The sequence below is a fragment of the Silene latifolia genome, chromosome 5 (assembly GCF_048544455.1).
Source record: "Silene latifolia isolate original U9 population chromosome 5, ASM4854445v1, whole genome shotgun sequence".
NCBI lineage: Eukaryota > Viridiplantae > Streptophyta > Magnoliopsida > Caryophyllales > Caryophyllaceae > Silene > Silene latifolia.
Window position 1 is genome coordinate 4284023 of NC_133530.1, and position 21264 is coordinate 4305286.

The window sequence follows — 21264 nt, forward strand, 5'->3', positions numbered from 1 at the left end:
ATGCAAAAATTGCATAAACCCAACTCAAGTAGGAAAAATTTGATAAAACTCCTTTTATTTAAACAAATGGTAACGTCTACACCGTAACAACGACTCGGTTTCCAAAGCCATGCAAAAAATGTGTAGACCCGACTCATTTTTGGAAAAACATCAATTTGCCCCCTTTTTATTTAGCAACGGCTTTTTCTACCCCTTTAAATGATGAGTAGGGGTGTTGCTCGCCTTTTTCTTTTTCTTGACAACAAACAAATATATACAACACAACTCGTTTTTTTTTTTTTTTTTTTTTTTTTTTTTTTTTTTTTGATTTTTCATGACTTTTTCACTTTTCTATTTTGTTTTTCATTTCTTTTTCAAAACCTCTTATTTATATATAATGCCAAATGCATACCAAATTCCGACCCAAACGGATATGTGAACTATCCATCACTATGCCCCAAATCACCTCCTACAACACAACTACAAAACCGACCAATTCTTGATTAAGGAAAGGTGTTTATGGAATGTAGTTAATTTAGCGGGTTTGCCAACGAAAAGGCTAAGGCCCAAAGGGGGTGAATCAAAAAGGGAGATAATGTAGGGAATAAAACAAGGCTATTTGGCTATTGTGAGGTTCATATAAACTGATTTTTGCTTCAAATCATATGCACAAAAATGTAATGCAATTTCATGATCTAAGGACGATGCGACACACTTATGCGTAATGATGTGACACGCCTCGCGAGGAGACCTACTCTCAAACCTAGATGAGGGCGGGGTATGAATGTACCCGCCCTAGGAGGCTCTACCCTTACCTTTGAGTAGTTAAGTCGAGCCAAAGGTCTAGTCTACGGCCCTAGGTCTCACAAGATCGGTCTAGACTCATTGGTCAAGCTCCCCCTTCCTCGGCTAACTAAGAGGCCACGGGTGCGAGTCACGAGGAGGGGAAAGGCACTATTGGGCACATTAGTTCATCATGGGGGTACTTGGTTCCCTTCCTTTGACCATGTTCTTCCTTAAAAACTTATTTACAAACTCAATGCAAAAGAAAGAAATGCAACAAGTATTTACATGTGAACAAATGCATGCGGAAATTTAAACAAACACGAAATGAAACATGCAACAAATTGGCTAGACCTAGCAGCACATCAACACCAAAATTCCAAACGGTCTCCCAAGGAGACACCCAAAGCAACAAAGTTCCCATCCTCCTTCAAAATATCAAAGATACCAAAAAGAAAGAATAGTAAAAAGGAGCAAGAGATAGGAAGGATTATACCAAGCGGTCTTCAAGCTCCTTTTTGCCTCAAGTGGTCAATGCGCCGAGCCAAAGGTTAGACAAAACATATATATACAATGCAAAATTTTATGAATTTTTCAATTTTTCAATTTTTAGGCATTTTCTTTAATTTATAAACAATTATAATCATAAACAAATATTCACACGAGTGGATATTTCCCTCCCCACACTTGAGATGTACATTGTCCTCAATGGACAAAAGCATAGGGAGTGAATAAGAAAAAGAAAGGAACATATTTTTTTTTTTGTTTTTTGATTTTTCAAAGGGAAAATAACATATTTTTGGGATTTTTGGTTTTGAAAAATTAAAAAGACATATTTTTTTTTTTTTTTTTTTTTTTTTTGGGTTTTTGATATGAGAACTCCCTCCCCACACTTATTTATTTACATTACTTCCAAATGGAAATAAATGTGTGGAGGGAGTACAAATTAAAAGACATATTTTTGTTGTTTTTTTTTAGGCCCTCCCCACACTTATTTATAGACATGGGAGGGCATATTAGTGAAATAAAATAACATGTTTTTGGTGGTTTTTTTTTTCATTTTTCAATTTTTAGTTGGTTTTTATTTTGAAAATGCAATGCATGCTCTATTCTACATGCAAAATTGAAATGACAATGCAAATTATGCTAAGTGAATGCATTACTAAATGTGACAATATATTACAAAATTGAAATCTAATGCAATCCTATATGATGCAACTAAATGAATTATTAACTAAATGCATGCGAAAAAATTAAACATGAATGAGGAATTTGGATAAAAGGGAGAATTCATACTTGTCATTTGGATTGATAAGGGAGTAATAATAGGCCATCAACTCGGCCTCTTGGGACTAAGACCCCATCTCATCATCATCATCGTCTCCATCATCTTCATTACCATCACCATCACCTTGAATTGCCCCGAACTCGGAGTCACGAATGAAATCGTCCGTGTTCAAGTGGACATCCGAGCTAAAATCCTCCATGGCTTGGCTCATGCCAACAAACATCTCCGGGTGCCCTCCGGCACCACTAGACCCGCCCTCTTGGAAGATCGAAGGGGCACCCCCGAACCACCTCGCGTCATGTCCCTCCCCTTGGGTGGTAGGCGGGGTGGGAAAAACCGGAGCGCTAAAGTAGTCGGGCCGCAAGTTAATATCTCCGTAGCGGAAGGTCCCGTCTTCCGGATGTCCGCCATCCGGGAATAAATAGTAGGAGGGGTGAAGGCCGGAGGGGTGCTTGTAATGGTTCCTCATACAATCATCATAGACCGGGAATTGACCAAGAGAGTGGTCATAGTAAATCCGGTCAAGTCTTTGTTGAAGGCCATGCCGCTCGTTTGCGGCGTTTGTCATATTAATCTTCATCTCCGCCATGAAGGAGACGAGGTCGGCATGGAGAGGAGGCGATTGTTGTTGGTATTGACTGGAGGACCCCTCTCCTTGTTGCAGGGGGCCGGGGACAAAAGGAGTAGTCGGTGTGGCATACCGCAAGGTAGACCTTGCGGGAATGATGGGTCGGCCACGAGCATAGCGAAGATTAGGGTTAATTTGTTGGGGGACGGAGGGATCTTCAAGATCTTCAATCTCAAGCAAGTAATATTCTTGGTTGGGCACTACTTTCATTTTGTCGGGGTTGGGAAGAGGGATAGAATTTCGATCAACTCCATCAACCCGAATTTGCCAATAGTCTAGGCCATCATTCGGGTTGGTCTTCAACCAACCGAGGTTGTGGTGGATATAATTTTTGAACAACATTGTATCACCAATCATAGAACGCAAGCCACCCAAGTTGACCCTCCGATTGAGCCTCTTCAACAAATGGGTGATGAGTCCACCCACGACAACGGCCGTATTAGAGGCCGGAGAATTGCTAAGCCGTTGTAAAGTAAGGGCCAAATGGTGGGCAATGTCAATTTTGAAAGTAGTTGGGTTGGAACGAAGGTAAGAGCCGAGAATTTCCAATTCCTCCGTTCTGAAATTATGATTTTCCTCTCGGCCAAAGATGGTCCAACCCATGTACCGATGCCAAACCCGGATAGCCGCATTGTGGGACGGTATTAGCGGCTCTCTTGACCCCTTAACATCATCTAAACCCGTAATAGCCTTCCATAAGGCCCCATGGTCAAATGTCTCGGGTGCCTTGTGAGGAGGGCTAGTGTCAAGCCCAAAATGGGATGCGAAGGTCGGAAGGGTCAAGGAGTAGTCCTTGTTCATCAATCTAAAGTGCAAAAAGGCTACCTTTTGGGTTTGGCGATGCTTGTCAAGACGGAGGGAGCTCAAAAACTCCCAAGTAAGACGGACATAGGTCCGCTCATGAATTCCATACATCATTTTCATTCCCACCCCATCAAATAAGTCAAGAGTAACTTGATCTAATCCTAGTTCCCGCATGGATTGTCGATCAATAAATCGGGTAGGGACAATAGGGCGTTTCTTGAACAAGACAAACTTACCTTTCATTGTGATTGAGGTGAATTGGATATCCGGGAAGTCGGGATCGGAGCTCATGTCGGTCGCCGCCGCCGCTACCGCCTCCGCCTGTTGAAGAGCCAAGTCTCCTCTCCTCACTCTCTTTTTTGGGGCCATGTTTGTGATTTTGATGGTGGGTGAAAGGTTGGGAAGGAGGTTGGGGTGGTTGTTGGTGGTTGAGGTGGTGGTAGGAAAGGTTGAGGTGAGGGTAGGGTAGGGTAGGGTTGATTGAGAGTGAGAGATGAGAGAGGAAGGTGTCGAAAAATATGAGGCAATTTGGGCGAAATTGAGTTCAATATACGATCAGAGGGCTCCCAGCCGGTCAGGAGACCGGCCGCCGGTCACCCGGCTGGGAGTTCGGGTGATTTTTGAAATTCCAAAAAAAAGATCGAGAAAACTCCCGGCCCGGTCAGGAGGCCCGTCACCCCACTGGGAGGACACCCATTTCTCATTTTCTTCATATGTGCATTCCCGTAGGTGGATGGGCCGCCCCTCTCTTGGCTGGGACTTCTCTCTTAAGTAAAACGTTAACAATCCCTCATAGCGTATCCCCGGGTGGTGGACATTTCCGCTACTGAGTGGGACTCCCCTTCAATCCAATTTGATACATTTCAATTGTATCGCACTCCCGGTAGGTGGGCATTTCTGCCGAAACTCTTGCCACTGGGACTACTCTTCCTTGTTTTTCGTCAAAATTCCATTAAATTTACAGAACTTCCCGGTAGGTCGGGGGACCGCCGCGGATCAACCAGTGGGACTCCCTTTCATCATGTTTTCTCCAATAAACCCCTTATTCCATTTCCCATCATTTATTGGCCTCGTTTTCCGTGTTTTCGACTTTCAAACCCGACTCGGGACGTCGGATAAAGGCCAATAAATGGTCAAACGCTTGTTCATCAAACAAAAACCCCAAGTCTTCAACACTCATGGCCGACAACAATCAAATTGACAAGTAGTATCCATCCAAAATTCCTCAAATTCTACCTAAATGCATGATATATACAAAGATGCATGGGTTGCCTCCCATGAAGCGCCCTTGTTTTATGTCGTAGGCTCGACGGAGTTATGAATGACAATCAATAACTTGGAATAAAAGTGGCAATTGAGCTCACATTCTTGATAATAGGGGTTCCGGCAATGTAGTGCTTTAGCCGTTGTCCATTTACCTTGAATGTTTGGTCTCCATCGGAAACTTCAACCGACCCATAGGGAAAAGCTCGGACCACGGTGAAAGGCCCCGACCATTTTGACTTTAATTTTCCCGAAAAGAGCTTGTACCTTGAGTTAAAGAGGAGAACCAAGTCCCCCTCCTTGAATTCCCTCCTTATAATAGCTTTGTCATGGAACCGCTTGGTCTTTTCCTTGTACAACCTAGAGCTCTCATAAGCCTCTAGTCGGAATTCTTCAAGCTCATTGAGGTCAAGTAGCCGCTTCTCCCCGGCGCTCTTTAAGTCAAAGTTAAGTAGACGGATGGCCCAATGTGCCTTGTGCTCCAACTCAACCGGTAAATGACAAGGCTTACCGTACACCAACCGGAACGGTGAAGTTCCTATTGGTGTTTTAAAGGCGGTCCGGTAAGCCCACAATGCATCGTTGAGCTTGGTAGACCAATCTTTCCTTGACCGGCTCACGGTCTTTTCGAGGATCATCTTGATTTCACGATTAGAGATTTCGGCTTGGCCGTTGGCTTGTGGGTGATAGGCAAGGCTCCGCCTATGTTGCACCCCATGCTTCTTGAGTAAAGCATCAAGAGTCCTCTCCCGGAAATGAGTTCCACGGTCACTAATCACAATCCGTGGGACTCCAAACCGGGGGAATATGATTGTCTCCATGAGCTTGGTCACGGAGTTTGCGTCACAAGTCTTTGTTGGAATTGCTTCAACCCATTTGCTCACGTAGTCCACCGCAACAAGGATATACTCATTCCCATTTGATGAGGGAAAAGGGCCTTGATAGTCAATGCCCCATACGTCGAATACCTCCACTTCAAGTATGTAGTTCATTGGCATTTCATGCCTCTTTGAAATGTTACCACTTCTTTGACACTTGTCACACTTCTTGACGTAGGTGGCCACATCGTGAAATAGGGAAGGCCAAAAGAATCCACATTGGAGCACCCTCGCGGCGGTTTTTCGTGAACTACCATGCCCTCCACTTGGCATGTCGTGGCAATGAGAGATTATGGGTTGAACTTCTTCATTGGGGATGCATCTTCTAATTATCCCGTCGGCACAAGCTTTGTAGAGACACGGTTCTTCCCAAAAATATTGCTTAAGGTCATGGAAGAATTTCTTTCTCTTATGGGAATCATAACCGTGTGGGATGACCCCGGATACCAAATAATTTACATAGTCCGCGTACCACGGGGTATCCATCAAAGCTAGTGCGAATAGTTGATCATCCGGTAATGTGTCATCAATCGGCAATCCATCCTTATCCTTGACATGTAGTAGCCGAGAAAGATGATCGGCTACCACATTTTCTACACCTTTCTTGTCTCTAATCTCGATATCGAACTCTTGCAACAATAGTATCCACCGAATCAAGCGGGGCTTTGACTCCTTCTTGATTAGCAAGTGTCTCAACGCCGTGTGATCGGTGTGCACAATTACCTTAGAGCCCACCAAATAAGAACGAAACTTGTTCATGGCATAAATGACCGCCAAAAGCTCCTTTTCGGTGGTAGTGTAATGTGATTGAGCTTCATCCAAAGTCTTGCTTGCATAATATATGGCATGGAGTTTACCATTCTTCTTTTGTCCTAGCACCGCTCCCACCGCCACATCACTAGCATCGCACATCAATTCGAAAGGTTCTCCCCAAGTGGGAGGTTGCATGATTGGAGCGGTGATGAGAGCTTCCTTCAACCTATTGAATGCATCCAAACACTCATTAGTAAATTCAAACGGCACATCTTTTCCAAGCAACAAAGTTAAAGGTCGGGCAATCAAAGAGAAATCCTTAATGAATCTCCGGTAAAAACCGGCATGCCCAAGAAAACTCCTAATTCCTTTTACATTAGTGGGAGGGGGTAGTGTTTTGATCACTTCAATCTTGGCTTGATCAACCTCCAAGCCCTTACTTGACACTACATGACCCAAAACAACCCCGGATGTCACCATGAAGTGACATTTCTCCCAATTCAAGACTAGACCACTCTCTTGACATCTTTTCAAGACCTTACCCAAATTAGCTAGACATCCATCAAATGAGGTGCCTACGACCGAGAAGTCGTCCATAAACACCTCCATGATATTCTCAACATACTCGGAAAATATAGCTAACATGCATCTTTGAAATGTGGCCGGCGCATTGCAAAGCCCAAAGGGCATGCGCCTATAAGCAAAGGTGCCGAATGGGCACGTGAATGTGGTCTTTTCTTGGTCATTAGGGTGAATCGGGATTTGGAAAAATCCCGAAAACCCGTCAAGGTAGCAAAAATGAGAATGTTGGGCAAGTCTTTCCAACATTTGGTCAAGGAAAGGGAGGGGGAAATGGTCTTTCCTAGTCGCCTTGTTTAGGCGCCTATAGTCTATACACATTCTCCACCCGGTTGTGACTCTTGTTGGAATTAGTTCATTCTTATCATTGGTGACTACCGTGACCCCCCCCTTCTTCGGACAACATGCACCGGGCTCACCCATGCACTATCGGAGATAGGGTAAATTATGCTTGCATCATAGAGCTTCAACACCTCCTTCCTAACCACTTCTTTCATAGCGGGGTTAAGGCGGCGTTGAGGCTCAATGGAAGATGCACTCTCATCCTCCAAGTGAATGCGATGGGTGCAAAAAGAAGGGCTAATCCCCTTGATATCATCAATTGAGTACCCAATGACATCTTTGTATTTTCTCACAACATCAAGTAATTTTTGAAGTTCGGTGTCATTGAGTGCACTATTGACAATAATAGGGTAAGTATCATTAGGGCCAAGGAAAGCATGTTTAAGAGTAGAAGGAAGAGGTTTCAACTCCACTTGAGGAGGCGTGGATCTCTCCTCTTTCTTATCATCTCTCCTCAAGCTTTCAAATTCTTTGTCCGGGTCTTCTTCAATTGTTGCTTCCATAGCTAAAGCATACTCCCGGTGCTCCTTGCAATCCTTTACCTTGCCCTCAAGGAACCCTTGCAAACCCTTGTCTTCATCAAATTTCTTCATATCAACCCATTCTTCTACCACATCAATCATATAACAAGACTTTTCTTCCGAAGGCTCTTTCATAGCCTTGTTCAAGGAGAATTCAACCTTATCTTCACCCACTTGCAAAGAAAGCTTCCCATTCTTCACATCAATCATGGCACCCCCCGTAGCAAGGCAAGGGCGCCCCAATATGATGGGAATATTTGAGTCTTCGGGGATGTCCATTACATAGAAATCACATGGAAATGCAAGTTTCCCCACCTTGAGTGGGACATCCTCCACAAGACCAATAGGGTATCTTACCGACCTATCCGCAAGTTGGAGAGAAACCCTTGTTGGTGAAAGCTCATAACCCTTCAACCTCTTGAAAATTTTGAGGGGCATAAGACTAATGCTTGCCCCTAAATCACACAAAGCTCTCTCAATGTGCACGGTCCCAATCTTACAAGGTATGGAAAAACTCCCCGGGTCTTCAAGCTTTTGAGGAGCTTCATTCATGAGAATTGCACTACACTCTTTGGATAAGCTCACCGTAGTTGTTGGGCTCAAAGAGTTTTTGTTTGAGATAAGCTCCTTCAAGAACTTGCCATAGCTTGGAATCTCCTTTACGGCATCAATGAAAGGCATGGTAATGTTGATACCCTTCATCATGTCCATGAACTTCCCATACTTTTGTTCAAGTTTGGCTCTTGCCAACCTTTGTGGAAAGGGAACCGGTGGTACATAAGTTCTTACCACTTGTTGTTGAGGCTCTTCAACCACCCTTGTTGGTTCATCAATCACTTTTGGAGTTTCCACAACAATTTCCACAAGCTCATCTTTTCCCTCCTTTTCTTCAATTACCTTAGGAGGTTCAACCATCATTTGAGGTTCAATGACATTGCCCGGTCTACTACTCTTCCTTTTCTTGACAAATTCCCGGTCTTCCAAATCTCTACCACTCCTCAAGTGAATAGCATTCATGGTTTTCGGATTTTCCTCGGTTTTACCCGGGAACTTACCTTGGGAGGCTTGTAGTTGGCTCATTTGGGTAGCCAATTGGGAGATTTGGTTGTCCGTCATCCGTTGAGAAGCTTGCATTTGGGTCCTAAGTTGGTTGATGGATGAGGTTGTCTCTTCTTGTTTTTGGGTGGTATGGTTGATGAATTGTGTTTGATGACTCATCATTTGTTCCATCATGAGTTCCATGTTTGACTTTGGTTGGGTGGGTTGTTGGAATGGTTGGAAATTTTGTTGGAAAGGTTGGGTTGTTTGTTGGAATGGTTGGGTGGTTGGTGGGTTAAGTGATTGAAATTGTTGTTGTCTTGGTTGGAAGGTTCTTCCTTGGAAACCCGGTGGACCTTGATTGAATGTCGTGTTTTGTTTTTGAGTTTGGAAGTTTGGTTGTTGTGACTTTTGTTGGAAGGTTGGGTTTTGGACATTTTGAGAGCCATAAGAGAAGTTGGGGTGGGCTCTCAATCCGGGGTGATATTGGTTGTTGTTAAATGCTTGCTTGGCCGGACTAGACTCCCATATCCCGTTCACTTGCTCCATACCACTTCCATCTCCAACCACCAAAGGACACTCGTTGGGTGGATGTCCTTGGTCTCCACAAAGCTCACAACTATAGACTTGGTTCCTCATAGAAGAATTGCTAGATGTTTTGCTTGAGCTCATCAAGGCAACTTGTTGCTTAAGCTCTTCTATCATCTCTTTCACTTCCACATTGTTGGCCGACTCGACCGTTGACTTCCCCTTCCTCTTGTGCCTATCATTGTTCCAATGAAAGGTACGAGAAGCCATTTCTTCAATAAGCTCTTTCGCCGTCTTGTGGTCTATCTTATCCAAAGCTCCCTTCCCCGAGCCGGAATCAAGGTTCATCTTCATATCATTGTTTAACCCTTCATAGAAATTGTTGATGAGCTCATCATCTCCAATACCGTGGTGAGGACATAGCCTTTGGAGGCCCTTGTACCTCTCCCATGCTTCATAAAGGGTCTCATCTTCTTGTTGGGTGAACCCTTGGAGCTCACTCTTGATTCTTGCGGTTCGTTGGGGTGGGAAATACTTGTTGAGAAAAGCCTTAGAGACATCATCCCAAGTCCGAAGAGAGTCGGGTTCACAACTTTTAAGCCACTCCTTGGCACTTCCCCTCAAAGAGTAAGGGAAAAGCCTAAGGCGTACGGCATCCTCCGTCACTCCATTGGCCTTGAACATGTCACAACTATCCAAGAACTCGTTGAGATGCTCGTTGGGGTTTTCGGTGGCTCCCCCTCCGAATTGATTCCCTTGGACTAGTTGTAGCAGGGTGGCTTTCACATCAAAATTGTTAGCTTGAATAGGTGGCTTGACAATACTCGGATTCACCACCTTTTTCGGAGCCAAGTTATCTCTCATAGGAACCGCGGCCATTGTTACTTCCGTTTCCGGGGTTGCAAAAGGATTTTCGAAAGCTTCAAAGACCCGTGGTTCTTCTTGAAGGTCCTCAATTACGGGATTTTCTTGAGGAATCGGTGTTTCTATAAGTCCTCTTCTACGAAGTGAATTTAGTCTTCTCGCGGTTGCTTCGATCTCGTGGTCAATCGGACGAATTGGATGACCTCTCCGAGTTCTCCTTCTCATGCAAAAAGTCCTACACACTCAAGAGAGGGATTAGTAACAAAAGACTTAGTCTAAACAAGAATGAAAACAATTAATATCTAGCCGAACTCCCCGGCAACGGCGCCAAAAACTTGATGGTATCAAGCTATACCTCGCAAGTGCACGATTCTATCGTTGTACACTATTAAGGGTCGATCCCACAAGGAGTTGAAAAGATTACTAATTGTTCTAATCCGATCGTTTAGCTAAGTCGAAAATAAGAGAGGATGGTTGTTATACTAATGCTACCTAAAACAAAATGAAATGCAAACTTAACAAAAAAAAAACAAGGAAAATAAGCAAGAACGAAGGATAGGTTGTAATTCAAATGGTTAAAAGGTCTAGGACTCGGTTCTTCCCAAACAATTCGCAATTCCACATAATTAAATCCCTAGGCTAATCACAAAGGTAGTTAGGTGAGGAGGTGACGGCTCTAATTCGCCTAAGACCCCCCTCTCGGGTTCGAAATAGGACACTAGCACTACCCACCAACCCCCCTCTCGGGTTCGAAGGTCGGAATCCCTAACTCAATACCCCACTACCCCAAAAACATGCATTCTCCCGAGGTAGTCCGATATTCGCTAAGGTCATTAAGCCCCATCAATTCCCGGGTCATCCCACTCCCTCTCTCGAGGGTCGATTTCAAACACTAATTTAGAGGTGTCCTACCCCGGTTCTCCCTTTCGGTCTCAACCGAGGTCAACAATAGGGTCAAGTCTCGGGCACCCAAATCACAACCTAACCAACTCTCGTTGGTGGTCAAGGGTAAAGTCAACACTACCCAAGAGTCAACCCATAACCCAAGTCATTCCTCTAAACTACCCTCACCAATTTCCCCAAATAATTAGCCTTTATGAAATTTAATTAATGAAATTACTCATGTCGGGTCAAGCCGAGCCCTAGTGGAAGACTACTCACTAATCATGGTCCTAATTGCAAAACTAACAATAAAGATGGAAACTTTGGTCACAAACATGGTGAGAAGATGAAATTCACTACTAAACATGCAACAATCTAACAATGGGTGTAAGGAAAGATGATTTAATCTAATAATGAGAGTGATTAAACCTAAAGACACAATCTTTAATCAAATCAACTCAAAGATTAAGTCTTTGAGGACAACTACCCGAGGATGAACAAAAGAAAGAGGAACAAAGGAAAGATGAACAATGAAAAGAGAGACAATGATGGAATTAACAACAACAAACAAACAACAACAATAATTTCAACATAAACAATCAAACAAACATAAAAGAAGAACAATAATGTAAACAAATGAAAATAAGGAGAGAATTAATACCAACAAAATAGTGAAAGAGGAATTTGGATAGAAATAATAAAGAAGGAAATCCTTCAATCTTCTTACAAACCCCAAATTCAATCACTAATTGATTGAAGAACTTCTCTAATTAAAGAAAGATTAACAAAGAGATTAAGAAAGTTTAAAGCTTGAAAGGGTAAATATTCTGGATCTAGGGTTGTGTGTAAAAGGGTTTAAGGAGAGGGGTATATATAGGTTATACAAGGATTAGGACCGAAATTGGAAATGGGCTTTGAAACACGTATATGCACTCCCGGTCGGTCAACCGCCCGGTCATTTGACCGGCTGGGAGTTTCTGGATTTTTGGTTGAAGTTTTGAAGTCATCGGTGTGCACGGCGGTCAACCGGCCGGCCATCGTCCAATGGTGAGGCACCCTTGACTTCAATCTTGACTTTGGCATTTGAAGGAACTCCCGGCCGGCGGCCACGGTCATTTGACCTACTGAGAGATTCCTATAACCTTCTTCACTTCTTTGCATCTCCTAAGCTCAAATGTCCTCCCAGTAGGTCACTGCACCGCCAAGCCACCTTTGGGATGCTTCTTCACAATTCTTCCTTCATTTCCTTGTAGATGTACTCCCGGCTGGCTAGCCATTGCTCGGCCCACCATTGGTGAGGGTACTCCTCAAAGATAATCCCCTTCATCTTTCATGCAAAGCTTAGAAATCCCGTCTTTCTAGCTTCGTTTCGCCGTTCCGCCTCAATTTTCGCAAGGGGGCCAAAGTGTCATAGTAAAGGGAATCGGGACTAGAAACGAGAGTAAAGGGGGTACAAAACCGCCTTAAATGGGGTCGGATATGCATGAAAATAGAGGGAAAAAGAGTGCAAAATGGTCCTATATCACCCCGCAAGATGGACGTCCGATGGGTAAGACCAATCTTGGAGCGAAGTAGAAGATGCTGAGGCTTGTGAAGAGGCTTGGTTAGAATGTCAGCCAGTTGATCTTTGCTTGCGACATGCTGGATGCGAATGTTGCCATGAAGCAATTGTTGTTTGACGAAGTGGAACGATAAGGCCATGTGCTTCATGCGCGAGTGGAAGACCGGATTCTTGGCATAAAGGGTGGTGGAAATGTTGTCACAAAAAATGGCAGGAGGTGTGGGAATGGATATATTGAGCGCGGTTAGAAGGTTGCGAAGCCAGAGAAGTTCGGTCGTGACAGAGGCAATTGCTCGAAATTCGGCCTCAGTGGTAGAGAGAGCAAGACCTCGCTATTTTTTGGATGACCAGGAGACGGGATTGCGACCAAGGTAAAGGATGTAACCAGTGGTGGAAACATAGGTGTCTTTGTCGCCGGCATGATCAGCATCACAAAATGCATGAAGACGAGATGGAGAGTTGCGATACAGTTGAAGGCCAACGGTTTGAGTTCCCTGTAAGTAACGAAGAAGCCGTTTTAATGCAGTCCAATGAGTGGTGGTGGGGTGATGTAAGAATTGGGCAAGACGATTAATGGCGAATGCAATGTCAGGCTGTGTGAGTGATAGATATTGGAGACTACCAACGATGGCCCGATAGTCCGAATGGTTATCAATAGCGAGGTGGTCTTCACGAAGTAATGGAGGAGAGGTAGCCATAGGTGTCGAATTTGGCTTAGCCTCGAGCATTTTGTACTTGGTTAAAAGATCATGAACATATTTAGATTGGTTTAGGTGAATGCCATGAGAATTATGAGCAACCTCAATGCCTAGAAAATAAGACAACGGTCCGAGGTCTTTAAGCGAGAAGCGTTGGGACAAGGTTGCAATGAAGTGGTGTAGTTGCTTGGGATTCGGTCCAGTGATGATAATGTCATCAACGTAGATAAGCATGTAGATAAAGGTGGTTTGTGTCTGTAAAATGAATAGAGATGAATCAGAAACGGATTGTTTAAAACCATAGTTGAGAAGGTAGGAGGTTAATTCCATGTACCAGGCTCGAGGAGCCTGTTTAAGGCCGTAAATAGCTTTGTTCAATTTGCAAACATGATCGACTTTGGATTGGTTAACGAAACCAGGTGGTTGAACCATACACATCATCACGTAATGTGCCTTGGAGGAATGCATTGTTAACATCTAATTGCCGTAGCGACCATGAGTTTGTGACTGCTAAGGATAAAATTAAACGGACGGTTGTAGGTTTAATGACAGGACTAAATGTCCCATTAAAGTCAATGCCAGGTCGCTGATGAAAATCCTTAGCCACAAGACGAGCCTTGTGTTGTTTGAGGGTGCCATCGGGATTGAATTTATTTCGAAAGACCCACTTACATCCTATAACATTTTGAGAGGAGTTGCGTGGGACTAGCGTCCAGGTTTCGTTACGTTCAAGTGCAGCAAATTCCTCTTGCATGGCGGTACGCCATTGAGGAAGAATGAGGGCTTGTTTTACTGTGTTGGGTAAACTATCACTGGTTGATGATGCTTGAGCGAGGTTGTTAGTGTAGTTAGGATTGGGTTTTCTAATACCATTATCTAGACGAGTGACGATGGTCGTAGGAGGTGGTAGGGTTGCTTGTTTGCGAGGCTGAGGAGTGGCAGAAGGAGGGATAGACGTGGGGTTGATCTGTGGGATGGTCTGGGTGTGAGATGCCGTGGAAGTAGGCATGGGCGAAGGGCGAGGTCGTCTTGAATAGGTGACTGTGACAGGAGGGCGTGGGGTGGGTTCGATGGAAGGAGAAGGCTGGGTTGTGGGTGTGGACATGGTTGTGGGCAGCGGAGAGAGAAGAGGAATATGAAGAGTACACCAATCATCAACCACGGGTGGAGGAGATGACGATGTGGGTTTGAGAAATGGGTAGTGGTGTTCAACGAATTTTACATGTCGAGAGGTATATATACGATGAGTTTTTGGGTCTAAACAATAGTACGCACTTTGAGTGTTAGAATAACCAATAAAAATACAAGCGATGGAGCGGTCTTCTAACTTGTGTTTTGTATACGTTCTCAACCACGGATAGCATAGGCATCCGAAATTGCGAAGCTTATGATAGTTGGGTTGAATGTTATGAAGTCGAAAATAAGGTGAGTCACCATTCAAAGTTTTGGTTGGTAAGCGATTGATGAGATATGTTGCGGTAGCGAAAGCAAACGGCCAGTAAATGGTGGGAAGGCCGGCATGATTAAGTAAGGCAAGACCGGTTTCTACAATATGTCTATGTCGTCTTTCGGCATAGCCATTGTGTTCGGGTGTGTGAGGCGGACTAGTATTATGTGATATGCCATTAGTAAGTAATGTATGGTTTAATTTTGTAAATTCGCCACCATTATCGGAAAAGAAGCGACGAATGGGTTTATTAAAATATTCCTCGACTAGTGCCTTAAATTGCGTGAAAACTAGAGTTGTCTCGGACTTTCATTTTAAAGGATATAACCAAACATATTTAGTATAATGGTCTACAAATACGACGTAATATTTATAGTTGTCACGAGATAAGACAGGGCTAGTCCATAGGTCGGAAAAAATTAGGTCTAAGGGTGCGTTGGAGGTGATGGACGAAGTAGAGAATGGAATTTTCTTGTTTTTAGAGATGCAACACGCATGACAATGATCAAAATTTCGAATGCGAAAAGATAAATTTTTATTGATTAGTTGAAGTACATCGTATGTGGGATGACCCAACTTGTGGTGCCACGAAAGAGGCGTGGTTCCTTCCCACGAAGGAGGCGTGGTTCCTCTATTTTGGAGAGCGGCTTGATGGACGACCGGTGGCGGACACCATTCATACACTCCCTTGGTTGCTCGGCCCTGGAGGAGGGTTTTCTGGTTGTGACGATCCTTTACAAAGAAATAATTGTCAGTGAAAAGAACATAAGCATTGTTATCTTTACACAATTTCGAAATAGATACAATATTGCGTGAGATTTTAGGAACATGAAGAACGTCATTGAACTAAGACTTTGCATTATAAACGAACCTGTATTTTCGATTTGGAGGGCAGAGCCATCACCAATGATGAGATCGTCTAGGCCGTCGTAAGGTGAGTGGAATGCGAGAGTGTCTAAATCATGGGTCAAATGATGTGAGGCACCACTGTCGAACAAGAAATTCGGGTTGGGTATGGTGTTGGTGTAGGATTGGTTGCCATAATTGGCAACGTGTGCTTGCGGTGGGGGTTGGGTCTGGTTATGGTGTTGACGATAGTTCGGTTCAGGAAACGTGATGTTAGGAAATAGTTTTCGAAATAGAGGACAATTGGCGATTACGTGTCCTGTTTCCCGACACCATTGGCATCGACCTTTGAAGGGGCGTGAAACAGGCGGGTTCGAAGGTGGGGTTTGATGAGAAGTTTGTTGATAATATGTGGTAGGTTGTTGGCGATTGTTGTTGCGATATTGGTTGGAACCACGGTGTGCAGGATTGGCCGAGAGAGTGAAGTGGTTGTGAGTGGTGGAGCTGTCATGATTAGACATAAGGTCGTGGTTTAATAGTTGCTCGTGAAGAGCTTCGAAGGAGATGGGTGTATCTCGGCCTCTTACGGTGGTGATGACGGGTTTGTAGGTTTCATAGTCAAGACCTTTGAGGACTCGATCTATGATATCTTCTGGGTCAAGTATTTTACCCATGAGAGCGAGTTGATCAACACAAACTTTGATCGAGTTCATGTAATCGGTTATGGTTTGGTCGGAGGTTTTAACAATAGACTCAAAGCGATTTTTAAGTTGCATTATGTGTGCCCTCGAAGGGTTTGCATAGGTTTGAGCAAGGATATCCCATGCTTCCTTAGCGGTTTTGGCCCGTACTATGAGAGGTTATAGGGCAGCCGAGAGGGTACCCATAAGGGCCCCGAGAATAAGACCGTCTTGTTTGAGCCATGTCAAGTAAGACGGGTTTGGTTGCTCACCTTTGGCGTCGGTCACGGTTTTGGCAGGTGGGGTTTCGGTTCCAGTTACGAAACCGAGGAGACTAAAACCAAAGAGAATATTGGTTAGTTGAAATCGCCAGGCGGTGTAATTGAGGGCATTGAGTTTGACGCAGTGGTTTAAGTTTAGCGAGGTTAAAGGTTTGGAGTTCTCATGAGGGTTGGGAATGATTGTTTCATTGTGAGAAGTGTTGGCAGCCATGTCGAGTGGGAAGAAGGGCAAGGAAGAGGTGGCTTGTCGTTTGAAGGAGGGTTTTTTTGGTCGGAGTTTGAGGTTGGATCGATGAGAGCCTTTTGATACCATATAAGAGATATAAGTTTGAGAATAAAAGTTGTATTTAACATTGAATAGGGTACAAGTATTTATAGTGTACATAGGTTAGCGATTATGGTAAGGAGATAATCTACAGAATAAAGAAAACTATATTTTCAATATTTACTTGATTACTTTATACAATTTCCTAATTGTGAGATATTTGGTTAATAGTTCCATCATTGCGACGAAGCATTTGGAAACGAGGTTCCTCAAAGTCCATGATTTCATCCACAACTCGAGCACAACCTGACCTGACAGCGAGAAAGAAAGGACTCTCACCCTTGTTATTGTGAATCTTACACGAAGTTGGATCAATTGAGAGGATCTCTAGTGCAAGTTCTTCATGTTTTCCTGATGCATACAAGGCGCAATGTAATGGTGTATTCTCATAGTTGTTCTTTATTTTCCAAAGAGGAAATTCTAAAGCCACGTACTCTTGGTTTTCACTCTCGCTTACACTTGCTTGTTGCTGATATCCATATATCAAGATTTGGACGAGTTCAGAATCCTTTTTCCTCGCGGCTATATGCAATGGAGTGTCGGATGCCTTCTTTTCTTTCTCGGAAATCTTGTGTTTAAATATTTTGGTTCTCGCTTCACCAACATCGCCGCCTTCTAAAAGTAGCTTGCACGGCCTTGCTTCCCCGTCCTCTGCCCATTTATGAAGTATTGTGAATCCTTTGTCGTCTGTCTTGTCCAGCCATTCTCCAAATTTTTTGAACAACAACCTCAATACAACCTCTGCTTTTAACAAACAATTTGTGAGTTAGATAAGAAGCCAAGAAATGATTGGCGTTCTGAAATCCGACCCATCTTCTATATCTATCTGTCCGCCTATATACAAAAAACTAGCATCACACATGGGCTAGGTTGGTTTTAAAGCTATCAGATCCAATTATTGAAGTTTGACGTTAAAAGTTTCTATAACATTTCAAATAAGACGGTCTTACGTGTGATATAGTACACAAAGTAATCTTTGTCTGGAATTTAAGGTTCAATCAGTTCACTGTTGCAATTCCAGATACAATGTTAAAAGTTCCCATTGCAGGAGAAAATGTGCAAGCTAATCAAAGTGAATCCATATCTTAAAACATCATATATTCAGCCGGGAAGCAATTTGGAACAAATACGAAACACCCTTTCTGTTGTTGCTGCACCTTTGGCAACAATAACATTCGCAGCAGGATTCACTCTTCCTGGTGGACTAGACAGTAACTCTGGAGAAGCAATTCTTGCAAAGAGAGCAGGTTTCTTAGTATTTTTACTGGCGGATGTATATGCTATGTGTACATCCATGTTGGTCTTGTTCTGCTTGGTTTGGTCTATGGTTTCTGAACCCAACATGGCTCGGCTATTGGTTGATCGAAGTGTGTTCTTGTTAATGCATTCACTATATGGAACCTTAGTAGCATTTATGGCAGGCATCTACACCGCAATAAATTACAGTGCTTTATGGGCAGCCATAGTTATCTTTGTCATGTGTTCAATTATTGGAGTTGCAGCAAATCGGACCGTTTTGCTTAAGGTGATTGTCAAGTTAGTTCCCGCTGCTACAAAAAGAGAGAAGCCAGATAGAATGCGGTTACTCGAAGAGGTAAGAAAATGTTACAAAAACATACATTTTAATTTCGAGATAAGGGTAAGACAAGGGATTATACTTTGAGATTTTTTATAGTTAAGGACCCGAACTTTTAAACTTTCCAGTTAAGGACTTCAAATATATTTCCGTTTGTTCTGCCGTTAGATTGGTTAACCCCTTTATTCTTGGGAAAAAGTCTCCACTAATTTTTTTTGAAGGAAAAGATTAATTCATTAATAAATCGCCAAACGGCACTTACAAGAGATAGGTATAATCGAAAACAACAAATCTAATAGAAGCCAAAGAACAAATTCCTCTCTTAAAACTTGGGATCTCAAAACATGATATGACAATTCGGCTCGTCCTTGTATCGCTCTCTTCATATAGCTTTTAAGGGGATCCTTCGTTTGATTCATTGATGGAGAGAATTTACCTTTTATCGGCACCATAGATCGTCGGCGAATAACGCGTATCAATTGTAGAGTCGTATGACAAATCATCAACAAATTGCTCTTATCTATATTTCCAATAAAACAAAACCCTAGAATGATATAAAGGACAGAAAAAACTCCGAAATTGGAGACAGACAAACGGATCTCACCAAAAGGGAGACTTTTATTAATGGATTCATAAATTTTCATACTAATAATTGCTAAATAAAAATTTTATGGGGCTTACCATCGATTAATGATCGATGGAAGCCCCGGATCTGATTGTTGGAGGCTAGGGTTTTTAGAGAGAAAAAAGGGGTGAGAGAAAGTAGAGGTTGATACGAAACGTAATTGGTTGTCCAGCTTATGGGAGCTGGTTGCTATTTTAATTAAGGGTAAAATAGATTGAAATGGAGAAGGAAAGTTTTTTTTTTAGGCATCATATCATATAGTATATTAAAGTTAAAGTTCTACCTCTAGCTATTAGTGTATACAGTATGTTTTTCCCCATGTAATTCCAACTTGCATCGTGTTGGGGTAGCAAACTAGCAATGACTTAGATTCGATTTCATGCTAATTTCAAAAAAAAAAAGTCTCCACTAATTGAATTCCCCTTCTCTTTCATACTTTTTCTAATGCAATTCACTTTTGAGACTTTGAAGATTTGTGTACAGTAAGTATGTTCGAATAACAATATTTTATTGTAAAATGATGACATGTTACCCGTCTTATTTCAGACCAAAAGCAATGGTCTTAAGAAAAACGGACCGTTACTCTATATATTTGTGTTAGTTTTTATTTATATGAATTTCCATGTATCGATATGGTTCTTTGAAAACCGTATCGGGACAATCGGGTTCGGGTCGGGCAAAAACAAAACCTAGAATACGGTTTTCGATACGGTTTTTGAAAAGATATCCGTATTCGGGTATACGGTTAAAGCGTGTCGGATCCATATCGGTAAATTTATGAGCTTAAGAACCGTATATACGACACGGTTTTTTAAAACCGTATCCGGGTATATGGTTTTGCTCAACCCTAAAGTTGACACAAATAAAAGAGAGAACAATTGAAAAAAATATCAAAATAAGTAACTCCGTCAAGAATACGATAATTTTCAATTAAAATGCTATAAATTAACTTAATTGATAAATGAACTAGTGTATTCTACTGCTAGTTAAAATAAAATTTAAATTATCTTTTCTTCGTAATCCATTGTTTATTTTTAAAACTTATACACTGTTAGACTACGAAATTTTAAAAACACCAACAAAGGCACAAGACAACCATTTTAAGACCGTAATTAAAGACATTAAAAAATACATACAGAGCAATATAATATTATAAAATTAGAGGTGATCAAATGCGGGCTTGTGTCGGATATGGGCTGAGCTCAGTTAAATATTTGGCCAACGGAGAAGGGGGTTAGCCGGTTTGGGACGAGTTAGTGGGTCGGGCTTTTGTAATTTTCTTAAAATGCCTTGTTGGTATAGCGGGCGGGACGAACATAGTTCAATGGACGGGATGACCTATAAACCGCTATTAAAACTAGATATCGAACAAAACCCATAAATAAGAACATATGAAACACCAATTCATCACATTAAATCATTAAATACCAATATCAAAGAGAAGGCAAATTAATACTCCTATTTTAGCATCAAGATTCAAGAAGTAAAGCAAAAAAAGTGTAAATGTGTAAAACAAGTGTCTGACTTTTCCAAAAACTAAAGACAGTAGCACAGGACAAACGACAATGCTAACGGAAATTCTTACAATCCCTTAACTGGAAAGTTTAGAAGTTTGGGTCCTTACCTGTAAAAAAATCTTAAAGTTTAGTCCCTAAACTTACCCTTATCTCTTTTAATTTCTAGATAACTTGATTAGTTGATTAGTTGATTAGTTGGCTTTATGAAAGTGAAAAACAGTTATTTATTTCTTTTCTTCATTGTCATGTGAAAATTTAAAACAATTCATCTAAACATATAGAGTTGTGATGATGATGATAAAATACATTGCTTTTCTTCTCTAATTGTCTTAATTCGAATACGTCACTTTTAGGGAAGTGCTGGTGCATCTTCAACGGAGAACATTGACTCATCTAAAGTAAAGTAAACCCGGCCGTGTTAAAGAAATTTCAAGTAATCTCATCCAGTCTAAAGGAACCATAGATGAGCAAAGATCCTCTCCATTTTCTAAAAGAAATGGAAGTCTATTTCCTCTCACAATACAATTTAATATTGTTATTTCGATTTTATTTGCTTTTACCTTTATTTTTCACACTAA

The 21264-nt window shown here is 42.2% G+C and overlaps 1 non-coding gene across 1 annotated transcript; it reads left to right on the forward strand.

The window, feature by feature from the left end:
- The first annotated feature begins 9787 nt into the window (after nucleotides 1-9787).
- Nucleotides 9788-9894, forward strand: LOC141658061 (small nucleolar RNA R71). The gene has a single exon (XR_012548971.1). It is a non-coding gene; the product is annotated as a small nucleolar RNA R71 (small nucleolar RNA).
- Nucleotides 9895-21264: the final 11370 nt, after the last annotated feature.